Here is a 9,928-nt window from a genome sequence, read left to right as displayed (position 1 = left end):
ATTGGAATATGGACTAGATATATGCTAATATTATTACATTATTGTTAATTTTATTAAGATGCAATAGCATTGTGGTTATGTAGGAACATTTCCTTTTTTAAGGAGATGTATAGTGGAATTTTTTAGAGTTATAAATGTCATGACAACTGTAACTATTTTTGCAAGGTTCAGGAGACAGACGGAGAAAGCAAATATGACAACATATAAACATTTTTGAAATACAGGTGAAAGTTGTGCCGGGGCGTTGTTGTTCCTGTGTGTTTGAAATGACTTGACATCCAACCCTGTTATTTGTTCGGCTTCCTCCCAGTTTAACGAACTAGTGTAGGAAGAATCATCTGCAACTTATGACCATTTTCTCCTCCCGTCCTCCTTGGACCTGATGAGGGATGTGGTGACTTGCTCCGGCTGTGCTGCAGCTGTGATAGGAGACCAGGCTCCACCATGGGAATGTGTGCCAGCTACAATTATATGGAGATTCTCTCTCTCCCTATAAGATGTTGGGATGTGTGAACTTGACAAACCAGGATAAAAGCCTCTTCGTTTTAATGGTAATTTTATTTCAACAGAGATTAATATGCCAGGCACTCTTCCAGGTTCTGGGAATGCAACAGTGTACAAAAGACACAAAAACCTCTGTCTGCATGGAGATTTCATTCTGCTGATGGGGATACAGGCAGGGAATATGCAAAATAAATAAGGACATTATGAAGTGAGGAGAGCTAAAGAGAAGAAATGGAGCAGGGACATGGTGTAAAAGGTTTCCAGGAAGCGGGTAGGGGGTGAAATTTTAGTTGGGGAGGGCAGAAAAGGCCCCTGGTGAATTGTTTTTGAGGAAAGTCCTGAAGAGGGCGAGAGAGCAAGCCGTTGCAGATACCTGGGGGGAAGGCGTTGCAGGCAGAAGGCATAGCTAGGTGACTTCTACCCCTGAGCAGAGCATGGAGATCATGGGTCACAAATGGAGACCGTATAAGTCACCTCTCTCTTGTTCCCCTGGCACATATCTTTGATTAGTCATTGAGCACTTTCCCACAGTACCCAGATATAGCCTCAGAATCTTCCTGAACACTGTGTATTAATTTGCGATTGCTGCCATAGCAAATTACCACAAACGTAGTCACTTAAAGTAATACAAATTTATTCTCTCCCAGTTCTGTGTGGGTTGGCAGCCCAGGTAAAATGTAGCTTAGCTAGATCTTCTGTTGGGTGTCACAAGGCTGAAATCAAGGTGTCAGCTGCATTCCTTCCTGGAGGCTTTGGGGATAAATTTACTCCCAAGGTCATTCAGATTGTTAGCCAGATTCAGTTCCTTGTGGTGTGGGACTGAGGACCTCGTTTCCTTGTTGTCTCTCAGCTGGGAGTCAGTTTTTGTTACTAGACACTGCCCTCATTCCTTCTCATGCTTTTCTTTCTTTTTAAAAAATATTTATTTACTTATTTGGTTGCACTGGGTCTTAGTTGTGGCAGGCAGGCTCCTTAATTGTGGCATGTGAACTCTTTAGTTGCGGCATACATGTGGGATCTAGTTCCCTGACCAGGGATCGAACCTGGGCCCCCTGCATTGGGAGCTCAGAGTCTTACCCACTGGACCACCAGGGAGGTCCCCCTTCTCATGCTTTTCATGTGACCTTCCTTCAACAAGAGCTGGCCAAGTTCCTCTTACATTCTGACTCTCCAACTGCTCTATCTGCTACATCTCTCTTGCCTCCAGCCAGAGAAAGTTCTTGACTTTGAAGAACTCATGTGGTTAGATTAGCCCCATCCAGCTAATCCAGGATAATTTCCCTATGTTAAGGTTCATAACCTTAATTATATGTGCAAAGTCCCTCTTTGCAGATGGCATATAAGATAACATATTCTCAGGATACAGGGATTCGGGCATGAACATCTCTGGTCAGCTATTCCATCTACCACATTGCAATCCAGAAAGTCATCACTTGTTGGCATAGGAAGAGGAGATGAAACTTGTTTGATCTAGGTAATGATAGGGAAAGTTAGGCCTTTTACATCCATATATCTGGACGTTGACTCAGCCCATTGCAACCTATGTGTTAGTTTTCTATTGCTGTACCACAAACTTAGCTGCTTAGACCAACACAAATGTATTATATCATAGTTTCCTTGTGTCAGGAGTTTGGGCACGGCTCAACTGGATCCTCTGTTCAGGGTCTCACAGCCCGTAATCAGAGTGTCAGTCAGGCCAGGAACTCTTAAAATTTTCATATTTTGGTGTGTTTTGGTAAAAGGCAAAAAAGAAGGAAAATTCTTTATAGAATAAATCCAAAGCTGTGTTTGTATAGTCTTTCATCGTTAAGTGTTTCTTTGGTATATTTTTGTCTCGTGTTGTTGGCTGTAACATAGTCCTTCGCCTCTGGAGGCTCATGTTCTTCGAAGAGCCAAATGACTTCTTTTGGGATTTCCACAAATCTTGGTTCAGGATTAAATACCAAATTGTTCTTTTTTTAGAGTCGCACTGAGAAGATGACCAGGCAGATCTTATTGGTGAATTCAGTTGTGGTAACTCATGTACCTGTTGTTTTATCAGTTTGAGCTTATTTTGTACCATCTGTTGTTGTGTATTTTGGCAGGAACCTTCATTACTTTCAGAAAACACAGAGAGACCAATTATTAAACTTGGTTTACAAAGTGATCAGATAAGACATTTAAAGTAATAATGTGATTTCTATTGCTGGAGCTCAGAGCAGGCCACCCCAAAACATGCCACAGTGGCATATTGATTATTTTGAATTAAAGTCACTTGAGAAACAGCTGATGTGAGAACACTTTGACCCTCCTCTTCTCTGTCCTCCTTGAAAGCAGGAAATAATTCTCCCATGCAAAATTTGCTCTCTGTGTACCAGGAGAGAGACATCTTTATCACCAGAGACCGGGAATTCAGGGCTGAGAAGCCTGTACAAACAAACTCTATTACTTCTTTACTAGTTTACTACCCCAAACCCAAACTCTGCTTATATTCTTCACTAATTAAGCATCCAAGCCTAAGTTTCTTTGTCCTGTCAATTCCTCACAGATTTATTCTTTCTTTGCCTAAAAAGGTAAAAGCTGCCTGCCTTGGTCGCTTCTTAGGTCCTATTTGTATGAGACCTCTGTACATATGAATTAAATTTGTTTTTTTCTCCTGTTAATCTGTCTTCTGTCGATTTTTAATTATTAGACTAGCCAAAAGAACCCAGAAGGTCACTATTATGACTCCAATGAACTGCATTCCAAAGGCAGTAGGTGAAAGGTAGTGAATACAGTGAGAACATGGAGTATTACTTCCATAAGAAAAATAATGTGATTTTTTTCATGTGTTTAAGTTCTTCAGTATATTGTGTGTATCCTGCTGTGTGGTACCTATCACATGGCTGTCTGGGGGAGAGTTTTATTCAGCATATACCTTTTCCTTCCAGGCCTAATATGTTTCTTTCTGGAGGTCAGAAAACAGCCCCACACCCCAAAGCCCACTATTTTCTCTTACTTATAAGAACTTGTATTTGGGGGTAGGTTTGGTCAGGACTCTCAGGCAACTCTGGTGTTTTCAGCCTGAGCCTGTAAGAGCAGCCCACCGTACACATGACGGTGGACCTGACTGGAAGAAGAGAACAACACCAAGGTATCGGCACCAGGTATTTGGCCAACAGAGGGACAGCTTTCCCACGGTACAAGGTACTGTTCAGTGAGGTGACCAGCTGTGTGGCAGAGTCCCCCTCCGCCCCATGCTCAAGGGTGACTGGAATGTTCTGAACGGTCATTTGACATCATGACTCTCAAGGATCCACCCACCTGGGAGTGACCAGCATGATACTCAGGATGTATGGCCCTTAATGTTGGAGGATGGACCTCAGCTTGGGAAATGCCCTGGGACCACTTCTTCCCATATTGGGGGTCAATCTGGCTGCGTTTTAGTCTTTCATAGAACCTGCCTAACCCTAACTTTGCCTGGAGTGTTTTTTTTAAACGTCTTTATTGAAGTATAATTGCTTTACAATGTTGTGTTGGTTTCTGCTGTATAACAAAGTGAATCAGCTATATGTATGAATATATCCCCATATCTCCTCCCTCTTGTGTCTCCCTCCCACCCTCCCTATCCCACCCCTCTAGGTGGTCACAAAGCACCGAGCTGATCTCCCTGTACTATGCGGCTGCTTCCCACTAGCTATCTATTTTATGTTCGGTAGTATATATATGTCCATGCCACTCTCTCACTTTGTCCCAGCTTACCCTTCCCCCCACGCCCTGTGTCCTCAACTCCATTCTCCAGTAGGTCTGCGTCTTTATTCTCGTCCAGCCCCTAGGTTCTTTGTTACCGTTTTTTCTTAGATTCCATATATGTGTGTTAGCAAACCATATTTGTTTTTCTCTTTCTGACTTACTTCACTCTATATGACAGATCTTAGGTCCATCCACATCAGTACAAACAACTCAATTTCGTTCATTTTTATGGCTGAGTAATATTCCATTGTATATATGTGCCACATCTTCTTTATCCATTCATCTATCAATGGACACTTACATTGCTTCCATGACCTGGCTATTGTAAATAGTGTTTCAATGAATATTGTGGTACATGTCTCTTTTAGATTTATTAAATAACATAAATCAAACAAATTAAACTTTCAAAGCCAATGAACTTAAAAACTTCCAGGATATTCTGGCACCATACAAAGACTGTACAATTTCAACTTAAAATTCTAAGTCTACATCTAATTCTAAAAGATACGTGCACCTCAATGTTCAGAGCGGCACTGTTTACAGTCCACTGTTTACATGGAAGCAACCTAAGTGTCCATCAACAGATGAATGGATAAAGATGATGTGGTATACATATACACAATGGAATAGTACTCAGCCCTAAAAAGGTATCAAATTCTGCCATTTGTGACAACATGGACAGACTTAGAGAGTATTATCCTAAGGGAAGTTAAGTTAGACAGAGAAAGACAAATATTACCTGATATCACTTTTATGTGGAATCTGAAAAACAGTACAAGTGAACTTATTTACAAAACAAAAACAGACTCACAGACATAAAAAACAAACGTATGGTTACCAAGTGGGGGGATAAATTGGAAGCACAGGATTAACAGAGGCACACTACCATATATACCAGATAAACTCCAAGGATTTATTGTATGGCACAGGGAACTCTATTCAATATCTTGTAATAAACTGTAATGGAAAAGAGTAAGAAAAAAATATAGATTATACATATTATTTATATGTATAATCTATTACACTGCTATATATAAACCTCATGGTAACCACAAACCAAAAATGTATAATAGTTACACACACACAAAAAAGAGAAAGGAATCCAAACATAACACTAAAGATAGACATCAAATCACAAGGGAAGAGAGCAAAAGAAGAAGGAACCAAAAAGAACTCCAAAAACAATTAGCAAAAAGGCAGTAAGTACATACCTACTAATAATTACTTTAACTATAAATGGAATAAATCGTGGAATCAAAAGACAGAGAGTGGCTAAATGGATACAATAACAACACCCACATACATGCTGCCTACAAGAGACTCACTTCAGATCTAAACACTCAGACAGAAAGTGAAGGGACAGAAAAAGATATTCCATGCAAATGAAAATCAAAAGAAAGTTGGGGTAGCAATACTAATGTCTGATTAAACAGGCTTTAAACGAAAGACCATAACAAGAGACAGAGAAAGACATTACATAATGAGCATGGAATCAACCCAAGAAAGTATAACAACTGTGAATATATATGCACCCAACATAGGAGCACCTAAATACATACAGCAAATAGTAACAGACATAAAGGAGAAATTGACAGTAACAATAATATTCAGGACTTGCACACCCAACTTACATCAATGAACAGATCACCCAGACAGAAAATCAATAAGGAAACACTGGCCTTAAATGACCCATTAGACCTCCATTAGGTCTAATATCTTAATAGATATTTATAGAGCATTCCATCCAAAAGCAGCAGAATACACACTCTTCTCAAGCGCACATGGAACATTCTCCAAAAACCAAGCCTCAATAAATTTAAGAAAATTGAAATCCTATCAAGCATCTCTTCCAACTAATCCTGTGAGACTAGAAATTAACTACAGTAAGAAAACTTCAAAAAAACACTAACATGTGGAGGTTGAACAAAATGCTACTGAACAACCAATGAGTCACTGAAGAAATCAAAGACGAAATAAAAAAATACCTGGAGACAAAGGAAAATGAAAACACGACGATCCAAAAGCTATGCAATGCAGCAAAAGCAGTTATAAGAGGGAAGTTTACAGCAATTCAAGTCTACCTCAGGAAACAAGAAAACTCTCAAATAAACAAGCTAACCTTATACCGAAAGGACCTAGAGAAAGAAGAACAAACAAAACCCAAAGTTCGCAGAAGGAAAGAAATCATAAAGATCAGAGCAGAAATAAATGCAATGGAAACAAAGAAAAGAATAGCAAAGATCAACAGAACTAAAAGCTGGTTCTTTGAGAAGATGAGCGAAATTCATAAACCATTAGCCAGACACATCAAAAAAAAGAGGGAGAGAACTCAAATCAATAAAATTAGAAATGAAAACGGAAAAGTTACCACAGACACTGCAGAAATACAAAGCAACCTAAGAGACTACTACAAGCAGCTCTGTAACAATAAAATGGACAACCTGGAAGAAATGGACAAGTTCTTAGAAAGGTATAACCTTCCAAGACTGAACCAAGAAGAAACAGAAAATATGAACAGACCAATCACAAGTAATGAAATTGAAACTGTGATTAAAAATGGTCCAACAAGCAAAAGTCCAGGACCAGAGGGCTTCACAGGTGAATTCTATCAAACATTTAGAGAAGAGCTACAACCCATCCTTCTCAAACTCTTCCAAAAAATTGCAGAGGAAGGAACACTCCCAAACTCATTCTATGAGGCCACCATCACCCTGAGAGCAAAAACAGACAAAGAAACTACAAAAAGAAAATTACAGAGCAATATCACTGATGAATATAGATCCAAAAGTCCTCAACAAAATACTAGCAACCAGAATCCAACAACACATTAAAAGGATCAGACACCATGATCAAGTGGGATTTATCCCAGGAACGCAAGGATTCTTCAATATATGCAAATCAATCAATGAGGTACACCATATTAACAAATTGAAGAAGAAAAACCATATGATCATCTCAATAGATGAAGAAAAAGCCTTTGAGAAAATTCAACCCCCATTGATGATAAAAACTCTCCAGCAAGTGGGCATAGAGGGAACCTACCTCCATATAATAAAGCCCATATACGACAAAACCCACAGCAAACATCATTCTCACTGGTGAAAAACTGAAAGCATTTCCTAAGATCAGGAACAAGACAAGGTTGCCCACTCTCAGCACTATTATTCAACATAGTTTTGGGAGTCCAAGCCAAGGCAATCAGAGAAGAAAAAGAAATAAAAGGAACACAAATTGGAGGAAAAGCAGTAAAGCTGTCACTGTTTGCAGATGACATGATACTATACATAGAGAATCCCAAAGATGCCACCAGAAACCTACTTGTGCTAATCAATGAATGTGGTGAAGTTGCAGGGTACAAAATGAATGCACAGTAATCTCTTGCATTCCGATACACTAACGATGAAAAATCTGAAAGAGAAATTAAGGAAACATTCCCAATTACCATGGAAACACAAAGAATAAGATACCCAGGGATAAACCTACCTAGAGAGACAAAAGACCTGTATGCAGAAAACTATAAGACACTGGTGAAAGAAACTAAAGAGGATACCAACAGATGGAGAGATATACCATGTTCTTGGATTGGAAGAATCAACATTGTGAAAATGGCTATACTACGCAAAGCAATCTACAGATTCAATGCAATCCCTATCAAATTACCAATGGCATGTTTTACAGAACTAGAACAAAGCATCTTAAAATTTGAATGGAGACGCAAAAGACCCCGAATATCCAAGGCAGTCTTGAGAGAAAAAAAAAACAAAAAACGGGGCTGGAGGAATCAGACTCCCTGACTTCAGACTATACTACAAAGCTACAGTAATCAAGGCAATATGGTACTGGCACAAAAACAGAAATATAGATCAATGGAACAGGATAGAAAGCTCAGACATAAACCCACGCACCTATGGTCAACTAATCTATGACAAAGGAGGCAGGGATGTACAATGGAGAAAAGACAGTCTCTTCAGCAAGTGGTGGTGGGAAAACTGGACAGCTCCATGTAAAAGAATGCAATTAGAACACTCCCTAACACCATACATAAATATAAACTCAAAATGGATTACCGACCTAAACGTAAGACTGGGCACTTTAAAACTCTTAGAGGAAAACATAGGAAGAACACTCTTTGAGATAAATTGCAGCAAGATCTTTTTTGTTCCACCTCCTAGAGTACTGAAAATAAAAACAAAAATAAACAAATGGGACCTAATGGAACTTAAAAGCTTTTGCACAGCAAAGGAAACCATAAACAAGACCAAAAGACAACCCTCCGAATGGGAGAAAATATTTCCAAATGAAGCAACTGACAAAGGATTCATCTCCAAAATGTACAAGCAGCTTATGCAGCTCAATATCAAAAAAAACAAACAACCCAATCCAAAAATGGGAAGAAGACCTAAATAGACATTTCTCCAAAGAAGACATACAGATGGCCAAGAAGCACATGACAAGTTGCTCAACATCACTAATTATTAGAGAAATGCAAATCAAAACTACAATGAGGTATCACCGCACACCAGGTAGAATGGGCATCATCAGAAAATCTACACACGACAAATACTGGAGAGGGTGTGGAGAAAAGGGAACCCTCTTGCCCTGTTGGTGGGCATGTAAATTGATATCGCCACTATGGAGAACAGTATGGAGGTTCCTTAAAACACTAAAAATAGAATTATCATATGACCAAGCAATCCCACTCCTGGGCATATACCCAGAGAAAACCATAATTCAAAAAGACACATGCACCCCAATGTTCATGGCAGCACTACTTACAATAGCCAGGTCACGGAAGCAACCTAAATGCCCATCAACAGACGAATGGATAAAGAAGATGTGGTACATATATACAACGGAATATTACTCAGCCCTCAAAAGGAACGAAATTGGGTCATTCGTAGAGACGTGGATGGATCTAGAGACTGTCATCCACAGTGAAGTAAGTCAGAAAGAGAAAAACAAATATCATATATTAATGCATATGTGTGGAACCTAGAAGAATGGTACAGATGAACGAGTTTGCAGGGCAGAAATAGAGGCGCACAAGTACAGAACAAACATATGGACACCAAGGGGCGAAAGTGGGGGTGGGGGGTGGCGGTGGGGGTGGGATGAACTGGGAGACTGGAATTGACATATATACACTAATACGTATAAAATGGATAACTAATAAGAACCCGCTGTACAAAAAAATAAATAAAATTCAAAAATTCATAAAAGTGAATATATTAAATGCGGGAGGGCCTCGGGCATCTAGAGGTCACGGGCGCGGGGGGCAGGGGGCATGTCGCGCGCCGCCCGGGAGCTGGTACGGAGCGTGCGTGAGATCAGGACTCCGGGTCCCAGGTTGCAACCTAGCTGACTAAGTACTCCGCCCTAGGTCGGGCGTCTTCCCCGACCAAGGGGCTGTGCCCGATTTGTGGAGGGTAAGAGAGAGAGCTCACCCAAGCTCCATAGACCTTAGAGAAGCGTTTAGGGACTATCTCTTGACCGAGCCCTCCATATCCAGCAGCCAGTACCCAGAGGGAACAGTAATCAAAGTAATGACGGTCGCCCCTTGGTATCCGCGGGGGATTGGTTCCAGGACCCGCCGCGGATACCAAAATCGGCGGATGCTCAAGTCCCGTAGTCGGCCCTCCGCATCTGCTGATGCGAAACCCCTGGATATGGAGGGCCGCCTGTATAGTTATTGAAATTAAAAAAAAAAAAAAAA

Source organism: Kogia breviceps, chromosome X, assembly GCF_026419965.1.
Source record: "Kogia breviceps isolate mKogBre1 chromosome X, mKogBre1 haplotype 1, whole genome shotgun sequence".
Taxonomy (NCBI): Eukaryota; Metazoa; Chordata; class Mammalia; order Artiodactyla; family Physeteridae; genus Kogia; species Kogia breviceps.
Note: the sequence above shows the minus strand (reverse complement) of the source record.